Raw genomic sequence first — 21,644 nt, forward strand, 5'->3', positions numbered from 1 at the left:
TTTCACCATGACACTGACTGTAAGGACACTCTTCCCTATCTGCTTCACCCTGACACTGACTATAAGGACACTCTTCCCAGGTTGTTTCACCATGACACTGACTGCAAGAATACTCTTCCCAAACTGTTTCACCATGGCACTGTCTGTGAGGACACACGCTTAAGACTGTTTCTAAATGACACTGACTGTAAGGACACTCTTCCCAGACTGCTTCAACATGACACTCTCTGTAAGGACACACTTCTAAGACTGTTTCACCATTACACTGACTGTAAGGACACCCTTCCTAGACTGCTTCACCCTGACACTGACTGTAAGGACACACTTTCCGGACTGTTCCACCATGACGCTGACTGTAAGGGCACTCTTCCCAGACTGTTTCACAATGATACTGACTGTCAGGACACACTTTCCAGACTGTTTCACCCTGACACTGACTGTAAGGACACTCTTCCAGAGATTGTTTCACCATGACACTGACTATAAGGATACACTTCCCAGACATTTTCACCAGAACAAACATTGTCAGGGCACACTTCCCGGACTGTTCCAACATGACACTGACTGTCAGGACACTCTTCCCAGATTGTTTCACCATGATACTGATGGTCAGGACACACTTCCCAGACTGTTTCACCGTGACACTGACTGTAAGGACACTCTTCCCAGACAGTTTAACCATGGCACTGTCTGTAAGGACACACTTCTAAGACTGTTTCACCCTGACACAGAATGTAAGGACACTCTTCCCAGACTATTTCACCCTGACACTGACTGTAAGGACACTCTTCCCAGATTGCTTCACCCTGACACTGACTGTAAGGACACTCTTCCCAGACTGCTTCACCCTGACACTGACTGTAAGGACACACTTCCCGGATTGTTCCACCATGACACTGACTGTAAGGACACTCTTCCCAGATTGTTTTACCATGACACTGACTGCAAGAATACTCTTCCCAAACTGATTCACCATGACACTGACTGTAAGGACACTCTTCCCAGACTTCTTCAAATTGACACTGACTGTAAGGACACTCTTCCCAGGCTGCTTCACCTTGACACTGACTGTAAGCACACACTTCCCAGACAGTTTCACCATAACATTTACTGTCAAGACACACTTCCTAGACTGTTTCACTATGACACTTACTTAAGGACACACTTTCCAGACAGTTTCACCATGACTCTGACTTTAAGACACTCTTCCAAGATTGTTTCACCATGACACTGATTGTAAGGACATTCTTCCAAGATTGTTTCACCATGACACTGATTGTAAGGACACACTTCCCAGACAGTTTCACCATAACACTTATTGTCAGGACACACTTCCAGACTGTTTCACCATGACACTGACTGTAAGGACACTCTTCGCAGACTGTTTCACCATGACAGTGACTGTAAGGACGCAGTTCCCATATTGCTTCACCCTGACAATAACTCTAAGGACACACTTCCCAAACAGCTTCACCATAATACTGACTGTAAGAACACTCTTCCCAGACTGATTCACCATGACACTGTCTGTAAGGACACACTTCTCAGACTGTTTCACCATGACACTGACTGTAAGGACACTCTTCCCAGATTGCTTCACCCTGACATTGACTGTAAGGACACCATTCCCAGACTGTTTCACCATGACACTGACTGTAAGGACACTCTTCCCAGTCTGCTTCACCCTGACACTGACTGTAAGGACACACTTCCCGGACTGTTCCACCATGACACTGACTGTCAGGACACACCTCCGAGACAGTTTCACCATAACAAACACTGTCAGGACACACTTCCCAGACTGTTTCACCCTGACATTGACTGTAAGGGGCACTCTTCCCAGATTGCTTCACCCTGACATTGACTGTAAGGACACTCTTCCCAGACTGTTTCACCATAACACTGACTATAATGACACCTTTCCCAGATTGTTTCACTAAGACACTGACTGTTGGGACACAATACCCAAACAGTTTCACCATAACACTGACTGTAAGGACACTCTTCCCAGGCTGCTTCACCTTGACACTGACTGTAAGGACACTCTTCCCAGACTGTTTCACATTGATACTGACTGTAAGGACACACTTACCCAGACAGTTTCACCATAACAAATATTGTCAGGACACACTTCCCGGACTGTTTCACTATAACACTGACTGTAAGGACACTCTTCCCAGACTGTTTAACCATGGCACTGTCTGTAAGGACACACTTCTAAGACTGTTTCACCGTGACACTGACTGTAAGGACACTCTTCCCAGACTGCTTCACCCTGACACTGACTGTAAGGACACACTTCCCGGACTGTTCCACCATGACACTGACTGTAAAGACACTCTTCCCAGACTGTTTCACAATGATACTGACTGTCAGGCCACACTTCCCAGACTGTTTCACCCTGACACTGATTGTAAAGACACACTTTCCAGACTGCTTCAACATGACACTGTCTGTAAGGACACACTTCTAAGACTGTTTCACCAGAACACTGACTGTAAGGACACTCTTCCCAGACAGTTTCACCATGGCACTGTCTGTAAGAACATACTTCGAAGACTGTTTCACCATAACACTGACTGTAAGGACACTCTTCCCAGACAGTTTCACCATGGCACTGTCTGTAAGAACACACTTCTAAGACTGTTTCACCATTACACTGACTGTAAGGACACTCTTCCCAGTCTGCTTCACCCTGACACTGACTGTAAGGACCCACTTCCCAGACTGTTCCACCATGACACTGACTGTAAGGACACTCTTCCCAGACTGTTTCACAATGATACTGATTGTCAGGCCACACTTCCCAGGCTGTTTCACCTTGACACTGATTGTAAAGACACACTTCCCAGACTGCTTCAACATGACACTGTCTGTAAGGACACACTTCTAAGACTGTTTCACCATAACACTGACTGTAAGGACACTCTTCCCAGACTTTTTCACCATGGCACTGTTTGTAAGAACACACTTCTAAGACTGTTTCACCATGACACTGACTGTAAGGACACTCTTCCCTATCTGCTTCACCCTGACACTGACTATAAGGACACTCTTCCCAGGTTGTTTCACCATGACACTGACTGCAAGAATACTCTTCCCAAACTGTTTCACCATGGCACTGTCTGTGAGGACACACGCTTAAGACTGTTTCTAAATGACACTGACTGTAAGGACACTCTTCCCAGACTGCTTCAACATGACACTCTCTGTAAGGACACACTTCTAAGACTGTTTCACCATTACACTGACTGTAAGGACACCCTTCCTAGACTGCTTCACCCTGACACTGACTGTAAGGACACACTTTCCGGACTGTTCCACCATGACGCTGACTGTAAGGACACTCTTCCCAGACTGTTTCACAATGATACTGACTGTCAGGACACACTTTCCAGACTGTTTCACCCTGACACTGACTGTAAGGACACTCTTCCAGAGATTGTTTCACCATGACACTGACTATAAGGATACACTTCCCAGACATTTTCACCAGAACAAACATTGTCAGGGCACACTTCCCGGACTGTTCCAACATGACACTGACTGTAAGGACACTCTTCCCAGATTGTTTCACCATGACACTGACTGCAAGAATACTCTTCCCAAACTGATTCACCATCACACTGACTGTAAGGACACTCTTCCCAGATTGTTTCACCATGACACCGACTGTAAGGACACTCTTCCTGGGCTTTTCACCATAACATTTACTGTCAAGATACACTTCCCAGACTATTTCACCATGACACTGACTGTAAGACACTCTTCCCAGATTGCTTCACCATGACACTGACTGTAAGGACACACTTCCCAGAATGTTTCACCATGACACTGACTGTAAGGACACACTTCCCAGACAGTTTCACCATGACTCTGACTGTAAGGACACCATTCCCAGACTGTTTCACCATGACTCTGACTGTAAGGACACACTTCCCAGATTGTTTCACCTTGACACTGACTGTAAGGACACACTTCCCAGACTGTTTCACCATGACACTGACTGTTAGGACACTCTTCCCAGATTGCTTCACCATGACACTGACTGTCAGGACACACTTCCCTGACTATTTCACCACAACACTGACTGTAAGGACAAAATTCCCAAACTGTTTCACCATGACTCTGACTGTAAGGACACACTTCCCAGATTGTTTCACCTTGACACTGACTGTAAGGACACTCTTCCCAGACTGTTTCACCATGACACTGACTGTATGGACACTCTTCCCAGATTGTTTCACCATGACACTGACTGTCAGGGCACACTTCCCAGATTGTTTCACCATGACACTGACTGTAGAAAACTCTCCCCAGACTATTTCACCATGATGCTGTCTATGAAGACACACTTCCCAGACTGCTTCACCATTTCACTGACTGTCAGGACACATTTCCCAGACCATTTCACCATAGCACTGTCTGTAAAGACATTCTTCCCAGACTGCTTCACCATGATGGCTGTCTATGAGGACTCCCATCCCAGATTTCTTCACTGGGCCGGTAACTGTAAGGCGTCCATTCCCAGACAGCTTCACTGTGATGCCTACTGTGAGGACACTCTTTCCAATATTTGTGATTCAGTGACTCATTGACAATGCCTGTGTTGGCCAGAAATTTTCTGGTTTGGTTTACAGTTCTCCTGAATCTCAAGAGCTCAATGTGTTACAATGAACTGAAATCTCAGTCATTGCTCTTGTCTTCTACGGACCATCTCTGACATTGGATGTCATCACAATATGCCAAATGAGCTTAACTGTCAGCTATGAGAACTTAAATTTAGTGTTGGATATAAGATTTGTTCTGGTAGTGTAGCACAGCTCACACTCCAGTGTCATGTTCTGTCTCAGTAAATCAGGACATCACCTTTGAGACATATGACTTCATCCAATCCTTTTAGGACTTTGAGATTGTCTTCTAGATGAGTTCTGGTGCTGATTGATGGCGAAGGATGTTGAAACAAAGCCTCACAATTACTGTAATGAATGACTTCATCTTATACATTGAGAACTAGCGGTCAAAGCTGACTATTTGCATCTAACTTCATGAATTGAACTCTCTCCTAATTTTGTCAGATCCTGTCTGCAGAGAACATAAGATTAACTTTATCTTTACAGAGTTGAACAAAGCAATTGAACAAGAATATTCTGATAGATCCATTGGGTTTTGACTCTGTGACCATTCCTGATCACCCATTGCTGCTTCTGTCATTAATGAAATAACCCCTTGCTTCGACATGGAGGTGAAATTTTTCTTTAGTTTGGCAAGAGCAATCACAAACTTTACTGGGTGTAAACAGACACACTGGCTTTGTGTTGGATATAGAGTGATGTAGTTATGCTGCCTTTAACTTTCCTAATCATGCAAACAGTTGTAGAAATGCAGCTTTAAAGTTTTCAGGCTAACCTTCTCTACTTTCCAGTTCCTCTCCTCTGCACATCAGATAAAATTGGTGTCGGCTTTCCTGCTAAAGTGTGAGCAACTCTAGCTTGTGATTTCACGTAAGATTTCAGTGATTTCACTCTCTCTATATTTGATTGTCTAATGATCTTGTGTTCTATAATACCAGCTGAGGTCACGATGAAGGTCCTCCTTCTCAACCTCCACCCTCACCTGAGGTGTGATGACCCTCAGGTTAAACCACCACCAGTTGTCTCTCTCTAATGAAAGAGCAGCTCCGTGGTCCTCTTTATGGTGATTTTACTTTTATATCCTGGTACATCTAATTTTATGCATGATTGCAGAAGAGAACCTTTCTTCAACCATAGATCAGTATCAGAACCAACCAAAAGTGCTGCATCTGTGTCTAATGTGAAATGGGTCTTGTTTTTCCCTCGTAGAAAAGCTCTCCAGTAGCTTCACTTGGTTTCTTATTCTCACCATTCATTTCATTGATATGTAATAGTTCATGGATCTTGGCATCTTCTGAGGATTTTTGGCTTGGCTTATTCTGTATAGGTTTCCGGCTGTCACGCATGGAAGTGACACTCCACCTTGCAGAGATATCATTCAGCCTCTTTAGAAGAGGGAATTATTGTACCAAAAAAAACCCAAAGAACTGTGGATGCTGAACTGAAAACAGTAATTGCTGGAAAAGCTCAGCAGGTCTGGCAGAATCTGTGGACAGAAAGCGGAATTAATGTTTCAAGTCCAGTGAAGGATTCTGAACAAGGACCATTAGACCTGAAATGTTAACTCTGCTTTCTCTCCACAAATGCTTCCAGATCTGGTGAGTTTCTCTAGTGTTTTCTTGCACTACAGCAATTAACATTAGCTGGGATGGTTGATTCATGCTCTTCCCACCTGTCCTGTTTTTGTGTAGCCACGTCTCAGCTTTTAAACTTAACAGACTCCAATGATTCAGACACTCCTAGGATATGGTTCTGTCTATCACCTCAAATTACTGATCGATTTTGCCTCCCACACCTCAACTTGGCTACCCAATGTATTGCTTTTATTAATGTTAAGTCATTCCTTTGCTGCAAGTGGTCAGTCAATGCTCCATTGAAGAATTCAATAACAATTCTGTCTCTGATTAGTTTTTCCTTTAAGATGCCGTATTCACGGGTCTCTATAAGTCTGTGTAGATCATTGATAAAACTATTAATACTTTCCCCTCGCTGTTGGGCTTGCATATTAACAACAGTATTTTTTTATAGATTGAAGTAGGTATCAAATGCTTTTATTACTTCTTTGTATGTAGCCTTGCTTTCATTGATCTTTTGACTGACTATGATATCTTCTGCACACCTACAAGTTGCACACAATAGTGTATTAACCTGCTGACTGGTTGATTGCACAGTGAGGCTAGAATGCAGTGCCATACCTTGTAAATCCTACACCTATTTGGTTGGGATCTGCAATCCACTCAAATATTTTTGATAATGACGGAAATGTTTCCATTTTGTTCTTTCAACTGCTGCCACCATGTAATATTCTTAGCCTCATTAAGAAGAATATTTATTGAGTTCACTGAGATAAAGAAAACATTAACTTCATTTAAGTAATATTTTGCAACTTGCAATGAGCTGCAAGGAAAAGCAAGGAGTTATGACATTGCAGCACTGCTTGTAATGAGACATACCTGTACTGTGCCTTATTAGCTTATCACACAGTTAGAATTAACTCCTTATATTACACTCATTAGATCGCAACAGCATCACTGATTTGCTTTGCACCAGCATATCATTACTGATGATTATCCACCCAGTGCTGCTGGTCATGTCCAACTCCCAGATGGGAGTATGAGAGCTACTAGGAAAATAAGTTTTTTCAGAAATTTTACAAACTTTGATTTTAAAAGCCCCAGAATTCTGCCCACCACTGTCCTGCAGTGAATTCAGAGACTGCTTGCTGCCTGATACTCCTTTAAAATGAGCAGAGTCTTAAGGAAAGGGTTACAAGAGACCATAGTAGGCAGGGAAACTGCCAACGCTCAAAATAAAGACATTTTGAGAGATCATCTGGTGTTAAGGCTTGGGTATTACGATGTACAACAATCTCAAACCAAAAAGGACGTGGGAAAGGTCTTGAGCATATCTATATAATCCACCCCTGGCTTCTCCCCAGAGCATGCTCTGTTACAGCCTTCAGCTTCAACAACAAGGAGACTACTTGTAGATTCATAAAGACCAATACTTCACAATGTATGTTCCACTTGACCTTGGTCACTATATCATGTGAAGCTGTCTATCCTCTTTGTTTGTTGTGTAACTGATCTAGGAAAGTAGATATCAGCAAAGGTTTAGAAAAAAACATTGTTGTAGTATTGCTGTAGATAATCTCAGACAATTAGCACCTGCAAAGCATTGGAGAGCAGGAGAGAGAGAGAGAGAGAGAGAGAAAGCACAACCATAGCAAGTAAATAGTAAAGGCCAGGGGGTCACATTATCAGGTTGTTCAAGTGAGGCCATATTTAGGTACATTATAATGCTAAATGCATATGTTTGCTAAACTATGCTGGCTGAAGTAGGCACTCAATTGGGGGAGGGGGAATGAATGCATTTCCAGAAGTTAACAGAGAGTTGCCAGCGGTGGGTAAGAAACGTTACGATGGGTCAGGAAGACTGATGGCTGACCTCATTCAGCTTCCTTATATTGGTTTCAAAGTGGCTTGCAATGGTTCTCTTAAAAACTCACTGATTAGGTCACTACACCCATAAAACCACTGAGGGGAACACAGATGATCTGCTACACATTAGCATTTGAAAATTTCATTAGGATCCTACTCTTCATGTAGGAGCTGGAGTCATTTTGCTTTTGAACATGATTGAATTGAATTGAGGAAATTATAACGAATTCGGCCAAACAAAAAACGAACTATGGGATGCTTGAAATCAGAAACAAATTCAGAAATAGCTGGAAAATCTCAGCAGGTGTGGTAGCATCTCTGGAGAGAAATCAGAGTTAATGTTTTGGGTCCAGTGATCCTCCCTCAAAACTGATGATAGATAGGAAAAGGTTGGTATTTATGTAGAGGATAGAGTAGAGGGAGGGATGAGGAGTAAATGGCAGGTGTAGGTACAGCCCAAAGAGAGAGAAAGATAGTTGGACAGACAAAAGAGTGGCTAAACTCCTTTGCCAACTCATATTCAGCTGACACTACATTGAATGATATGAAAAGACTGTATAATACTATGGAAAGCTATTTTTGTGATTGCTGTTTGACAGAAGCTGTAAACTGAATGACTGGAGTTCTACTCAAGGGTGCTTACTCCATGTATTGTAAGACATAGTTTGCTTCCATTGGAATTTCCTTGAAGCAAAATTCTCTTGAGTCCCCCATGCACAGATGCAGCTGGCTTGAGGACTCCTACAATGAGTATTGTTTATGTATATCTCCCACTGACCAACAATCAAGGATACTCTGATCAAGGGGCATTGACCTGAAACATTAAATCCGGATGGGAGCTTCTGCTCCTTTGAGCAGTTTGGGCAACAACATTGAGAGATGTGAGAAAATATGGTGAAAGCAAGAAACTGCAGAATCCCTACCATAAAAGATATTTCTGTTTCTCCCTTTAATGTTTGAATGGCAAATTCAGAATCCTGCTAATGAGTGGTCACTTCTTTATTTCCATTTATTTGCCAAACTCACCTCATTTTTGCACAACTTCCAAGGGGGGGCGGGGGCGGGGGGTGGGGGGGGGGGGGGTGGGGGCGGGGTGGTGGCATTCAGTGGAGGTAATATACTTTCATGAATGGCAATTGTTTTGGTCTCATTGTGGGGAGAGCGTATAGCCAACAAGAATGTGGCAATTTGCGATGCCATGTGTTTAGGGAGTTAATTGGGGCTATTGAAGGATGTATATAGGAGCTGAGCATAAACAGGAGGGGGCTAAAAAGACAGCAACTCTAAAGACAGTATGAAGGAATGGGTTCATCCTGCATCATAGGCAGAGCCTGCAAGTTACTCACAAGGAGACAAAGATAAAACTTTACCATCTTCTGTCCAAAGTCAACTGTGCAATAACAAGGTAGAATGACTGCTACCATGTGCAGAGCATATGGACTTAATAACTGTTTTTTTCCTTCAGGGCTGATGAAATAATTCAAATGTATGCCCCTATTAGGGACAATTGGAATAATCTTGCATCCTTACATTCAGTAAAGTAACCCATGTAGCATCAAAAATACTCAATCAGCAGGTTGTTCATTGCCCAAGAAGGCACATTATGAATAATGGTATTAAGCAATCACTACCAATACATTTTTCACACTAATTGCCTCCTTGTCTTATCAGCTTAAAAGGTTTACCTGTGTTTGGCATTGCTGAAATACATTCCATCACTAACCGAGGAAAGTAATGCTTTGGAATTGCCATATCTATACATTGAATGGTAAGGATATGGTCCGTGATTTTCAAGGGTGGCTTTTTTTGAGGGATATATATATAAGACGATGGATAACTGTCAGAATTCCACTTCCTCAATATAATGTGAACTCTTTAGTTGTACAAGACACATTTGGATAAGGTTACCGACCCAGAGCAGCTTATCAAGGCATGAAATGGATATCTTTGCAAAGCCTCCAATGCACACTGAGTCAGGACATGACATGAGACTTCATTATTCTTGATGTGAGGGCTCAGGAATACTGTCAGTGAAAGGGTGCTCTCTTTATGACATTCCCCCCTAGATTATCAACTCATGGCTGGAGTCCTTGTGGAGTTGTTTCAAATTTGAAGATGGAGTTGAAGGAGAAAGCAATTACAACATCGTCAGCAAGCCCAATAAGAACAGTAAGCTCTGAATGCTACAGCACAGTGTTCAGAAGGAGAAGCAGCAGGAGAAGGTTCCCCAAGAAGGAGATGATAAAGATGTAATCCCACACCTACAGGCCTTGCTCTATGGTATAAAACCCCCAGAAACACAGCAATAGCACAGAGTAAAGATGGCCAATACTATTATAACTGAACTGTGTTATCTGAAGGACCAGGACTTGCACTCAGAAGGCCTGGGTAACCATCCCATCCTGGTGTCCATCAAGGTCACAACTGCTCTGAATTTTCATGCTGCATCTCGCTACTAGAAACAAGGACCTGTGCAGTGTCTCCCAACCTTTGAGCAACAAGTACTTTGGGATATCGCTGATGCTATTTTCTCCAGATCACAGCTCTTCATATCTTTCCTCAGCGATGATGAGATTAAAACATCTTGGGCAGTAGGTGTCTCCAAAATCACTGCTTTCTCTATGTGCAGGATAGTATGAGCTGCACCTACATTACTTTGAGATAACCCTATCATCAACCTGCAGAGTTCATCAACAAAAAAGATTTCTGTAGGAATGTTTTTCCCTGACAGGGAGTGAAAACTCAGGAAGCAGTGAGAACTCAGACAAGTGGAAATTTATTCATGCCAGAAACCAATCAAAGCAGTGAGAGGGCCAAAGGATCTGCCCTGAATCTGACCTCGACGTACAAACTCAGTTATTCGCTTAACCTTTAGCTCAGATCAGAAGTTAAATCAATGACACACTCTCAATTTACAATAAAATGCACTATCTTTATACACTTTCTGTTAACAATCACATACAACATGATCACTATGTTCCTCCCTCTTAGTTTGTATACCCAATCCTACGAGACACATAATAAATGATGGGAATTCCTATGGATAGCCTGCAGGTTCCAATCATCTCATGGTGTTTACCAGGCACATTAATCTCCAGTCCTTTGGATCTTTTTTATGTATCCTCTTCATTTGCATTCCAAAGTCACAGGCTGTACTCCCTCCGATCTGTTTCAGGCTGGTTTACCTCTTAAGGACAACCTGAATTCTATTACTCAGTGTATCCCATTACTTGTAACTAATTGCTATCAGATTTGTAATATTGATTTCTGTTACAAAGTTAGTTATGAAGTGTTAAAGTCATACAATTATTTCTACTTCAGCATTTTGTGATAAATGACTGTGAATAATCTATTTTGTTCAGGCCATAAAAGTAGCCATTTTCGTAAAGCTAGTTGGTGAATCCAGAGATTTAGGATGAGAGAGAAAAGATTTAAAAGGGACCTCGGGGCAACCTTTTCACGAAAGGGTGGTGCATGTATGGAATGAGTTTCCAGAAGAAGTGGTGGAGGCTGGTACAATTACAATGTTCAAAAGACATCTAGATGGGTACACAAATAGGAAGGGTTTAAAAGGTTATGGGCCACCTGCTGGTAAATGGAACTAAATTAATTAGGATATCTGGTCGGTATGGATGAGTTTGACTGTTTCCATGCTGTACATCCCCATGGCCCAATGACTCTAGCTAACTTCACATCTAGGTTTAACTACTTTTTCTTTAATACTTTTATTAATACTTTTATTATATGTATCTATATTTATGTTGGAGAATGTCTAACTAGAAACTATTGCTAAATATTGCAGAGTAATTAAGAAACAACTATTTATCACAAAATAGCCAGCAGTTGTTCTGGTAGCTATTTGAGAAGTTAGTAAGCTATATCTTGCATATGGCGTTTATCCATCTAGTGCCATAATTATTTTTTCATGAGTGAACTGAGGATGTTCACTTGTTTGTCTCATAGGCATGTTCTTATCAAAGATGGTTGCTGCTCAAGGCCTACTTTTCTGGCTTTGGAGTACTTTTGTTCAAAGCTATCATTGTTTTCTTTACTTAAATGCTGAGACAGACTGTTAGTCTCATTTATCTCCTTTCAGCCACCTTGTGTTTCAATCCTATGCCGGGCTATCCTTTTTTGTCGGCCACATTGTGTGAGCAGACACAGGCCATTTTGTTATGAGCAGGTACAGGTCACCCGTACAGTTTCCACTCCATCAGTGTTCAGTTCAGTTATGCCCATTGATGCCAGATCTTGGAGATCTGTGCTAGATATCCTGGGAGCCATCATGACTCTTATATGCAAGAGATCCCACAGGTTCCTGCCCCCTTCCAGTGTCCTTGGACCATATAGGGATTGCAGCTGGGAAATAAAGGCTACCTCTCCAAACTCACTTTTCAGAAACCCTCAGATTCACACAGAATGAAGATATAGTGCTGCCCATATCTCCACCAAAACCATAGTGGAGCAAACCATAGGCCTCCTTCAAATGAGGTTTCAATTTGTAGAGTGCTCCTGTGCAGCCATGTATTATAACCCAGAAAGGGACTGCTACATCACAGTGGCAAGTCATTCTCAATTGGAGTTGGCCAAGTAGATATCTTGGATTCAGAAGAAATGGAGGATCAACAGCAATCTTAATGAAGATGAGAATTGGACAATGTTCAAAAGACATCTAGATGGGTACACAAGTAGGAAGGGTTTAGAAGGTTATGGGCCACCTGCTGGTAAATGGAACTAAATTAATTAGGACATCTGGTCAGTTTGGATGAGTTTGACTGTTTCCATGCTGTACATCCCCATGGCCCAATGACTCTGGCTAACTTCACATCTAGGTTTAACTACTTTTTCTTTAATACTTTTATTAAACATCCAGGGTTGGGGGGATTTCTGTGGATTTCCTTATATTGTGTAAATTTCTGTGGGGTATGTAGCAGGCAGCCCTAACTTAGTACAATGTACATGCGGACCTGATTGTTTTCAACTCCTTGATTTTTTCTTTTACTCTTGCTTAATAAATGTTTCCTTACACATATGATTGCGCACTTGATATTTTTTAGTTGATTCCATGTTCAAGTACCTACACATTACAGGTCCCATTGACCATGAGGCAGAAAGCAGCAGTCAGTGAGACATTGCACTAACATCACAGGGTACCAAGGTTAGGTGGCATTTAAGGCTTGCATTCTGCATCAGATATCCTTGTGTTATGCAGTCAAGTCCCTTATGAAAGGCAGCATGTTGGAGTCATGCCTAGTAAAAAGAAAGATGGTTGTGGTTGTTGGAGGTCAATCATCTTGGTCTCAGGTCATTGCTTCAAGAATTCTTAAGGGTCACATCCTAGGGCTAACCTATGATGAAGTTGCTTCATCATGACTTTCCCTCTATTATAAAGTCAGAGTGGTGTCAACTTGTTAACAGTGTTGAATCAGTGAGGAAGTACCTGATTTTATCCTTACATTAAATATTCCCTAAAGGTTAGGACTCAAAGCTGTAATCATTATGATATTCAGTTAGAAATTCTGTATTGTTTCCTGGGGTAGAGAAAAGGTCAGCTTTTTTGCCAAGTATTCTCTGTCAATTGACGTAATAAAGAAAGTCTGTGGTGAATTATTATGGATCCATCATTTTTGAGATGTCTTGACAGCTTAAGGAGACAACTGCATGTCTGGTTATACTTATATATCAGGAATTGTAATTTCCCGTTAATAATTGGTGAAGAAGTTAAGTTCTGTGGGTGTACTTTTTCTTGACGTTTCACTATGAAACAAAGATGTTTCAAGCCTTTCACCATAACTTACTCATATAGTAGTTTTTTTTCTTTATTTTGACTTTTTCTGTACAAGGCTATGAACCATGAGGTAGAAAGCTTTGCTACTTTGTTGCAGAAAACATTCAATTGCTAAGTTTTTAATCCGCTGTATATTTGTTTTGATAAAGTCGTAAGTTAGCAAGCTGCACGTTTGGCTGCACAGTGAAATATGCAGTGCCTACTCAATCTTTTACAAAATGTCAGAAAATCCTATATAATTTGTTTCTTCTAACTATCTATCTATGCTCCCTCTATTGTCCCTCCATCCATCCATCCATCCATCTATATTTATCTATATATCTTTCTGTCTTAGTATGTGTCCTTTTGCTGTCTATCTCTCTTTTGCTAACTCTCTATGTTTCTGTCTTTCCATTTCCTTACCTCTTTATCTCTTAACCTACCTTTCTCTACCTAACCATCTTACTACTTCTGTCTCCCTCTCTCTCATACTGATCTGTTTATCCATCTACCTCATTTCACATCTATCTGTGACTTAAGGTTCAAACCTTTGCCAAAGCATTTAAACAAAGTAAAGTATAACCTTAAACAAACACAGGAAATGCTCTCAATGTTCTGCAGAAGAATCAGACCAGACTTAAAACATTATCTCTGTTCTCTCTCCAGACCTGCTAGATTTCTCCAGCATTCTCTGTGTTTGTTTCAGATTTTCAGCATCTGCAGTGTCTTGCATTTATTAAACTATAAACTTCTCAGCTATTTCTCCTCTGATTTCTTATAAATATCATTATTTGCAAGGGGTTGTTCATCCAGCCAATGTAAATATTACTTACATAATGGATAAAGGGTTTCACCTCAAAATCTGGGAAAGCTTAATCATTGGATTTTGTGTGTATTTAATCTTTTACTCTGTTAAAAGGGCTTGACAAGGCTAACAGTGGGCAAGAGCAGTGTGAGTCCCAATGAGGTCTTTGGAAAGCCTAAGACCAGGGTCATTAATCAATGTGTACCGAACCACTCTTTTTTCAGGTGTCAACTGATAAAGGTTACTTTTCACTTTTGTCTGTAAAGAATCCAGAGTAGATGAGGCAGGCTATTGGCCCTTTCTCTTTCCAAGTCAAATTAGAGCAAACATTTGTGATTATCATTTTAGGTCCTAGTAGCCCACTTCCATCATGCAACTAATTCCCACGGAGCCTGTGAACAACTACATGCAGGGGAACCTCGATTATCCGACCATGATGGGCAGGCACTATTTCGCTCGGATAATCGATTATTCAGTTAATCAATTAAATGTCTTTCCTCTGCAGCTCGGAGATTTTAAAGTCTGCTCCCCATTCAGGAGACTGCAGCAGCACATAGCGCATGAGGCACCACCCCCAACACTGCCCCCAACAACTGCCCCCCCGTCCACCCCCAGCCCAGCACGCCCTCCCAACCCAGTCCAACATCGCCCCCCCCAACATGGCCTCCCACCTCCCCATCCAACCCCTGCTCCCCTGCCCCAAACCTGTCCAACACCAGCCCCCTGCCCCCAAACCCGTCCAACACCGGACCCCCGCCCCAAACCCGTCCAACACTGGCCCCTGCCCCCAACACTGCCCCCTTCCTCCAATACCGCCCCCTTCCCCCAGTCCAAAACCACCCGCTGCCCACTCCCCAACCCCAAACACACCTGCCCCCTCTCCAGGGCAGCTGGACTGGACACCAACAACAAGACTGCTGCTGTTGCCTTTGTGGGGTAAGTCTCCAAATAGCACACAACACACACACACACACACACACAACCTTTTAATGCAACTTTTTGACAGGTTCCACCTTTGACCTGTACAGGACAATGTTAATGAGATTAATCTGGGGGAGGTCGGTTTAAGGTGCACTCCTGTTTGGAACTCCGGGGTAAGTGTGAGGACAGAGGGCGCGAGGTCAGTCATTTGGAGACTGTGCCTGTTTAATCACTGTAAACAAAAGACACGATCACTGTTGGACGCACGTCTTTGATGTAATGTCTCCATCAGGACTTCAATATCTCCTTCAAATAATCCGGTTTTCGGATAATTGGTATTCGGATTATCGAGGTTCCCCTGTAGATGAATGGGGAGTTGGGAGAATTTGGCAGGGATGGATGGGCATGTTTTGAGTGAAGTGAGATTACAGTCCTTCATTGTTTTTCTAGGAGAATGGCCCCCACAAGAAATTTAAGCCATTATTTCAATTAATAAAGAAAAACATAACTGCTTCTGAGTTACTTTCTCAAAAATAATCTTGCAGAAAAAAATTGAATAAGTGGGCTTAACTTCAGCAATGTTCTATTAGAAGTAGTTATGGAGATTTAGAATAGAAACATTGTAATAGCCAACTCTTCTGTCACGCTAATTTAATTTCTATTGATCTGCCAGAGCATGTGTTCACCAGAGAAGTTATCTCTGAGCAAGGGAGATGAAACCCTGCTGGGCTGAATTTCCATTTTCTGTTGCAAAATTATTTACAGTGCAGTTGAAAGAATTGCAAGGATAATACCAACTGTAGCTTACCTAATTTGTGCACGTCTCTGGGTTACAGAACAGCTGTTTTACGTTTTTCATATTGCATAGCCAAAAAGAAAACATTTTGACACAATTTGTTTCAGATGGTAAACTTTAACTTGAATCTGTATTCTATTCACTTCCTAAGATGGAGAATTAACACAGGTGCTGAAACAACACTTAATGCATCTTTCTGAAACATCTCCCTTCCAGAGTTCACCGGAAGTGTTAACCTAGTTTTATTTTAAAAGGGTCAATGCTTCAACATTTTCATTTTATTAATTCACAGGATGTGGGTGTCACTGATTAAGCCAGCATGTATTGCCCACCCTTAATTGCCCAGAGGGCAGTTAAGAGTTAACCATATTGCTAAATGATGAACAGAGGAATTTTAAATAAAATCACAGTATATCCAATAGCATGACCTCAGGTCAAGAATATTTAGAAAATCATATTGTTGTAATGCATATGGCATTTGAAATAAGAAAATAAGTTGAGGGTAGCATGGACTGACCAAGCTTTCTATAGGTCCGTGATAGTAACAATGGTGAGGGAGATCTCCACCAAGGCCCAGATTTTGAGGGTGTAGTAAATCAACTGTACTGATCTTGAAGAAAATGATACTCAAGGATCTACTCATGTCCTTAGTTTGGATTTCTCATATTCTGGTGTTAGTTTAAATCTGGGATTAATTCAAAGAGACCTTCAGGGTTCTAGCAACTGTAATGTCTGCAAGCAAGCAAACAGATTAAAATATCATCACAAACAGCAAAGTTACAAGATGCTGGCATAATAGGACACTCCAGACAGAGCTCACCACTCCGTCCGTTCTTCTTCACCTTTTTCTTCTTTTCCTTCCTCTCAGTCCTTCTCTTTTCTTCTCCTTTTCCTTCTCCTTTCACCCTTTTTGACTCCCATTCTCCAGTGTGTGCCAACTCTCAGCCTCCAGTGTGTGCCGACTCCCAGCCTCTGGTGTGTGATGACTCCCAGCCTCCGGTGTGTGCCGACACCCAGCCTCCAGTGTGTGCCGACTCCCAGCCTCTGGTGTGTGATGACTCCCAGCCTCCGGCAAGTGATAGCACGAACCTCTGGCGAGCAACGGCTCACAGTCTACCACATGTGATGACTCCCAGCCTCTGGTGGGCGATGATTCCCGGCCTCCTCCACGGCCTCCCAGTGTGGCAACCTTCCCCAGCTGCCTCGCAGTATTGACGTGGTGACATCCCGCCTTGGTGCTGTGGCCTCCTCCCATAGGGACCTCCTGGTAAGGTGTGGCTATCTCCTGCAGTAGCCTCCCAGTGTGGCATGATGACCATCCGGCCTCCTGCAGGGACTGCCCGGCATGGCATATCACTGCCACAGTGTGGCTCCAGGGCCCAGCACGGACTGGAAGCTCAGTGCCAGTGTGTTTTGTTGTACTGAACTTATATTTCTGTAATGCTGAACTTTTTATTTTCTGTATTGTCTTAATCTTGGAACAAAATAAGTTGTGCCCAGGTACTTTTGTATCTAAATCAGCATTAGATTAGACTCCTTGCAGCGTGGGAACAGGCCTTTTGGCCCAACAAGCTCACACCGACCCTCCGAGGAGTAACCCACCCAGATTCATTTCCCCCTGATTAATGCACCTAACACTACGGGTAATTCAGCATGGCCAATTCACCAGATCTGCACATCTTTTGGAATGTTGGAGGAAACCAGAGCACCCGGAGGAAACCCATACAGACATGGGGAGAATGTGCAAACTCCGCACAGACAGTCGCCCAAGGTGAGATCAAACCTTGGTCCCTGGCGCTGTGAGGCAACAGTGTTAACCACTGAGCCATCATGCTGCCCCAATTGGTGGTGTGTAAGCTTTTCACTATTGTCATTCAGTATATGTGATGATAACGGCTATTCAGTTCTGCCCTATCAGGAAGTAGAAATGACTTTGACTTGCTTCATGTCTAATTTTTGAATGTTGCAAATGTTTGGAATTTACATATGAGATTCAGGTTGAAATATTAGAAACAAACTTCTAAAAAAGTTTAAATGTGACAAAGTTATTAACAATGGAGAAATTTGACGAGCAGTAGATATAACATTGCTCGTAAACATTAGTGAAGCACTTCAGTGAAGTCTGGATGGGTTACTCCTCGGATCGTTGGTGTGGGCTTGTTGGGCCAAAGGAACCTGTTCCCACGCTGTAAGGAGTCTAATCTAATAGCACTTAAGAGTTTGGTATGGTGTTTAAAACATTTTTACCTAATTTAGCAGGATGTAATTCTTTTCCAAAAAACATGACTAGGTAAATTAGCCCATTCTTGTTAATCATTCATTTTTGTTAATCATTAATTCTTGTTAATAATTAATGATTTCTCATTAATTGTAATTTGAAGTACTCTTGCATCAGTGAAAAATCACTGATACTAACTTCTAGATTTCCAATTCCAACTATGCAGATATGAATTCCAGACATTGCTGTTAATTTCAGAAGAATAACAATAGTGAAAACTTATTTTTATTGTGTCCTTCCTAGTGGCAAATCTGGACTGTTATGCAGGTTCAGGACATTTTTTTGCTTGGTCAAATGCCTACTTTTATTTATCCTTTGAAAAATGGAAAATAATGTTCATTTTATTAAGCAAGGGTTTCTTCAAAGAAGAATGTCACCTCACAATCATCCTTATCTATTGACCCTTGTGATCAGTCTTGGTTTAGTACTATTTCCCTTGTTTCATAGGCAGTATGGTCACTCATAAATCATCATTTTATTCATGTTTATGTGTTGGGTTATGGACAGGGAAGAGAGACAGACAGAAACCCACAATTTTCCTACCCTTCTGTCTATAATCAATGTAGTTTAATTTTTGATAAGGGTGATGAGTGTTCCCAATCTACCAGTAGTGAGCAGTCAATTTAAAAGTCACCAGCAGCAAATGTTCATAAATTAAAACAAAGAGGGTTATTTATTCACACACACAGCCTGGAAAGGTCTGTCACTACATTACAATCACACAAGAAAGATATAATTAGGAGTGTAATTCTACCAAAATATTAAAATTTAAGTAAAATATTCTGTAATTCACATGTCTGTAGAAGTCCAGTGGGAGAAGGAGATTTTCCATTCTAGAGTTAACTTTGAATTAAATTCAGATAGTTGAGTTCAGAATTTGTACTTCTTCCAGTTCTGAAGTAGGGTCACAGGAATTGAAATGTTAACTCTGTTTTCTCACCACAGATGCTGCAAAACCTTTTGTGTATCCTCTAGCAGTTTTGTTTCCTCTATATTGGCCAGGTCAAATGCAGATTGGGTTCCTGCTTTATGGAACACCTCCACACTATCTGCAAAACTGATCTTTTGGTCATGTGCCATTTCAGTACACTATCTTGCTCTCATGCCTATGTTTCTGTCCAGGTCTGTTGCTGTCTTCCAGCAGCGTCCAATACAAGATGGAAGAACACCATTTCCCTTTTTTCACCTCGACACTTTACAGTTTTCAAGACTCAACTTTGAGTCCAACAACATCAGACTATAAACTCTGTCTAGCTAAAAACAAGGTTTGTAGATGCTGGTATGAACTCTGTCTTCCATTTTGATTAATCCCCTCTCCCATAATCCCTAGTGTCTTGTTTGCGCAGGTTTGCAAACGCAAGAGCTGACCAAATGTTTGTACCATTAATATACACTCTTTATGTATATCTCTTCTCAACTGCCATTTGCTCTCTCTTTGTCTTTTTGTCTGGGTTATCTTTACTATCTGTTCTTTTCAACTTGCAGCTTCTTGCAACATCACTCATTTCCCCCACACGCAGGCTCACATTTCACCTTTCCAGTTCCCTTCAGTTCCAAAGAAAACTTGTAATGGAATTTGAAACATGAATTCTCCTTCTGTCTCCATAGCTGCTGTCTGATCTGCTGAGCTGGTCCAGTTTTTGTCAGAATTGTAGAGTTATTTCATAGTAAAATACTCTTCAGCAGATCATTTGAGTAGCTGCAAATAGTTCTTGCCAGAAGTTCGATTTCTTTGCAGTCAAACTGGAATTTTCAGAAACCCAGTAAAGGAGACTTTCTAAAACACCTTAAAACTCACAGTCCTGGAAAGGTGGGATGTTGCAGCCTTGTTTCTATCGGTGTGATCTTGTTGATCTTGATTTGTAGGGGATCTCAAAGCAGGCAGGGCTTTGTAATATCATGTCTTTCAATGTCATTTTACAAATGATCACATGATGAATAGTCTTTGATATACAGTGGATGGCAATTGTCCATCTTTCACAGCAATGATATAGTTTCAGTCACATGGTCAAAAGCTGTTGATGTTTACAAGGTAAGGTGGATAAGGATCTTTAGCATTTTATTGTGATTGTCCAGCCTTCAAACCCTGCACTGTTACACAGACAGACCTGGAAGTTGAGTTTATTGTACCTATGTTTTGGAGTTAATCTTGGCATTAGCAAGTTTGAACATGCTGTATAGGTATATCCATTATAATGCAGTTAAGAAATTACCAGAAGCTTGATTGTTATGCCTGCATGGGTATGATCATTGATACTTAAAGTTAATAATTGATTGCCTTCTGAAAAGAATATGCTACCACATGTAATACCAAAGCATGATTAGTATAGTGAACTTTAACAAAAATAAATCATTAGTACTTTAAAATAATGCCAAACTGAACATGATTTCTTAATTAAATGACCACCAATTCCCAGTCTCAAGATATCTATGTTCCACTTTTACAGGATTGTATGATATCTTATTTGATAATAGAAACGTTGGGCATGTTTCTTTCTTTCATTATTCCTGCAAAAACAACCTTACTGAATTCAAGTAACACGAAATTGGGAATTAAGCCTAAAAATTTAAATTGTTCATGAAACATGGAGAAAAATTGAAGTGTTATAGTTAATCAATGACAGTTGATTTCATAGAACATGGAACGGTAAATGATATTGTGTGAAGATGGTGCCAAATTAAACTAATCCCTTCTGTCTGCCCTTTATCCATATCCTTCCATTCCTTGCATATTCATGTGCTTATCTAAAAGTCTCTTAAACACCCCTATTCTATCTGTCTCCACCACCACCCCTGGCAGGTTATTCCAGACTCCTACCACTCTCTCCATGGCCCCTAGTTTTAGATATTTCAACTCTGGGAGAAAGATTCTGACTGTCAACCCTATCTATGCATCTATAATTTTAGAAACTCCTATCAAGTCTCCCCTCAGCCTCTGCCACCCCTGTGAAAACAGCCTAGCCTCTCCATATAACTCTTCCAGGCAGCATCCTGGTAAACCTC

Source organism: Chiloscyllium punctatum, chromosome 9 (genome assembly GCF_047496795.1).
Source record: "Chiloscyllium punctatum isolate Juve2018m chromosome 9, sChiPun1.3, whole genome shotgun sequence".
NCBI classification, from domain to species: Eukaryota; Metazoa; Chordata; class Chondrichthyes; order Orectolobiformes; family Hemiscylliidae; genus Chiloscyllium; species Chiloscyllium punctatum.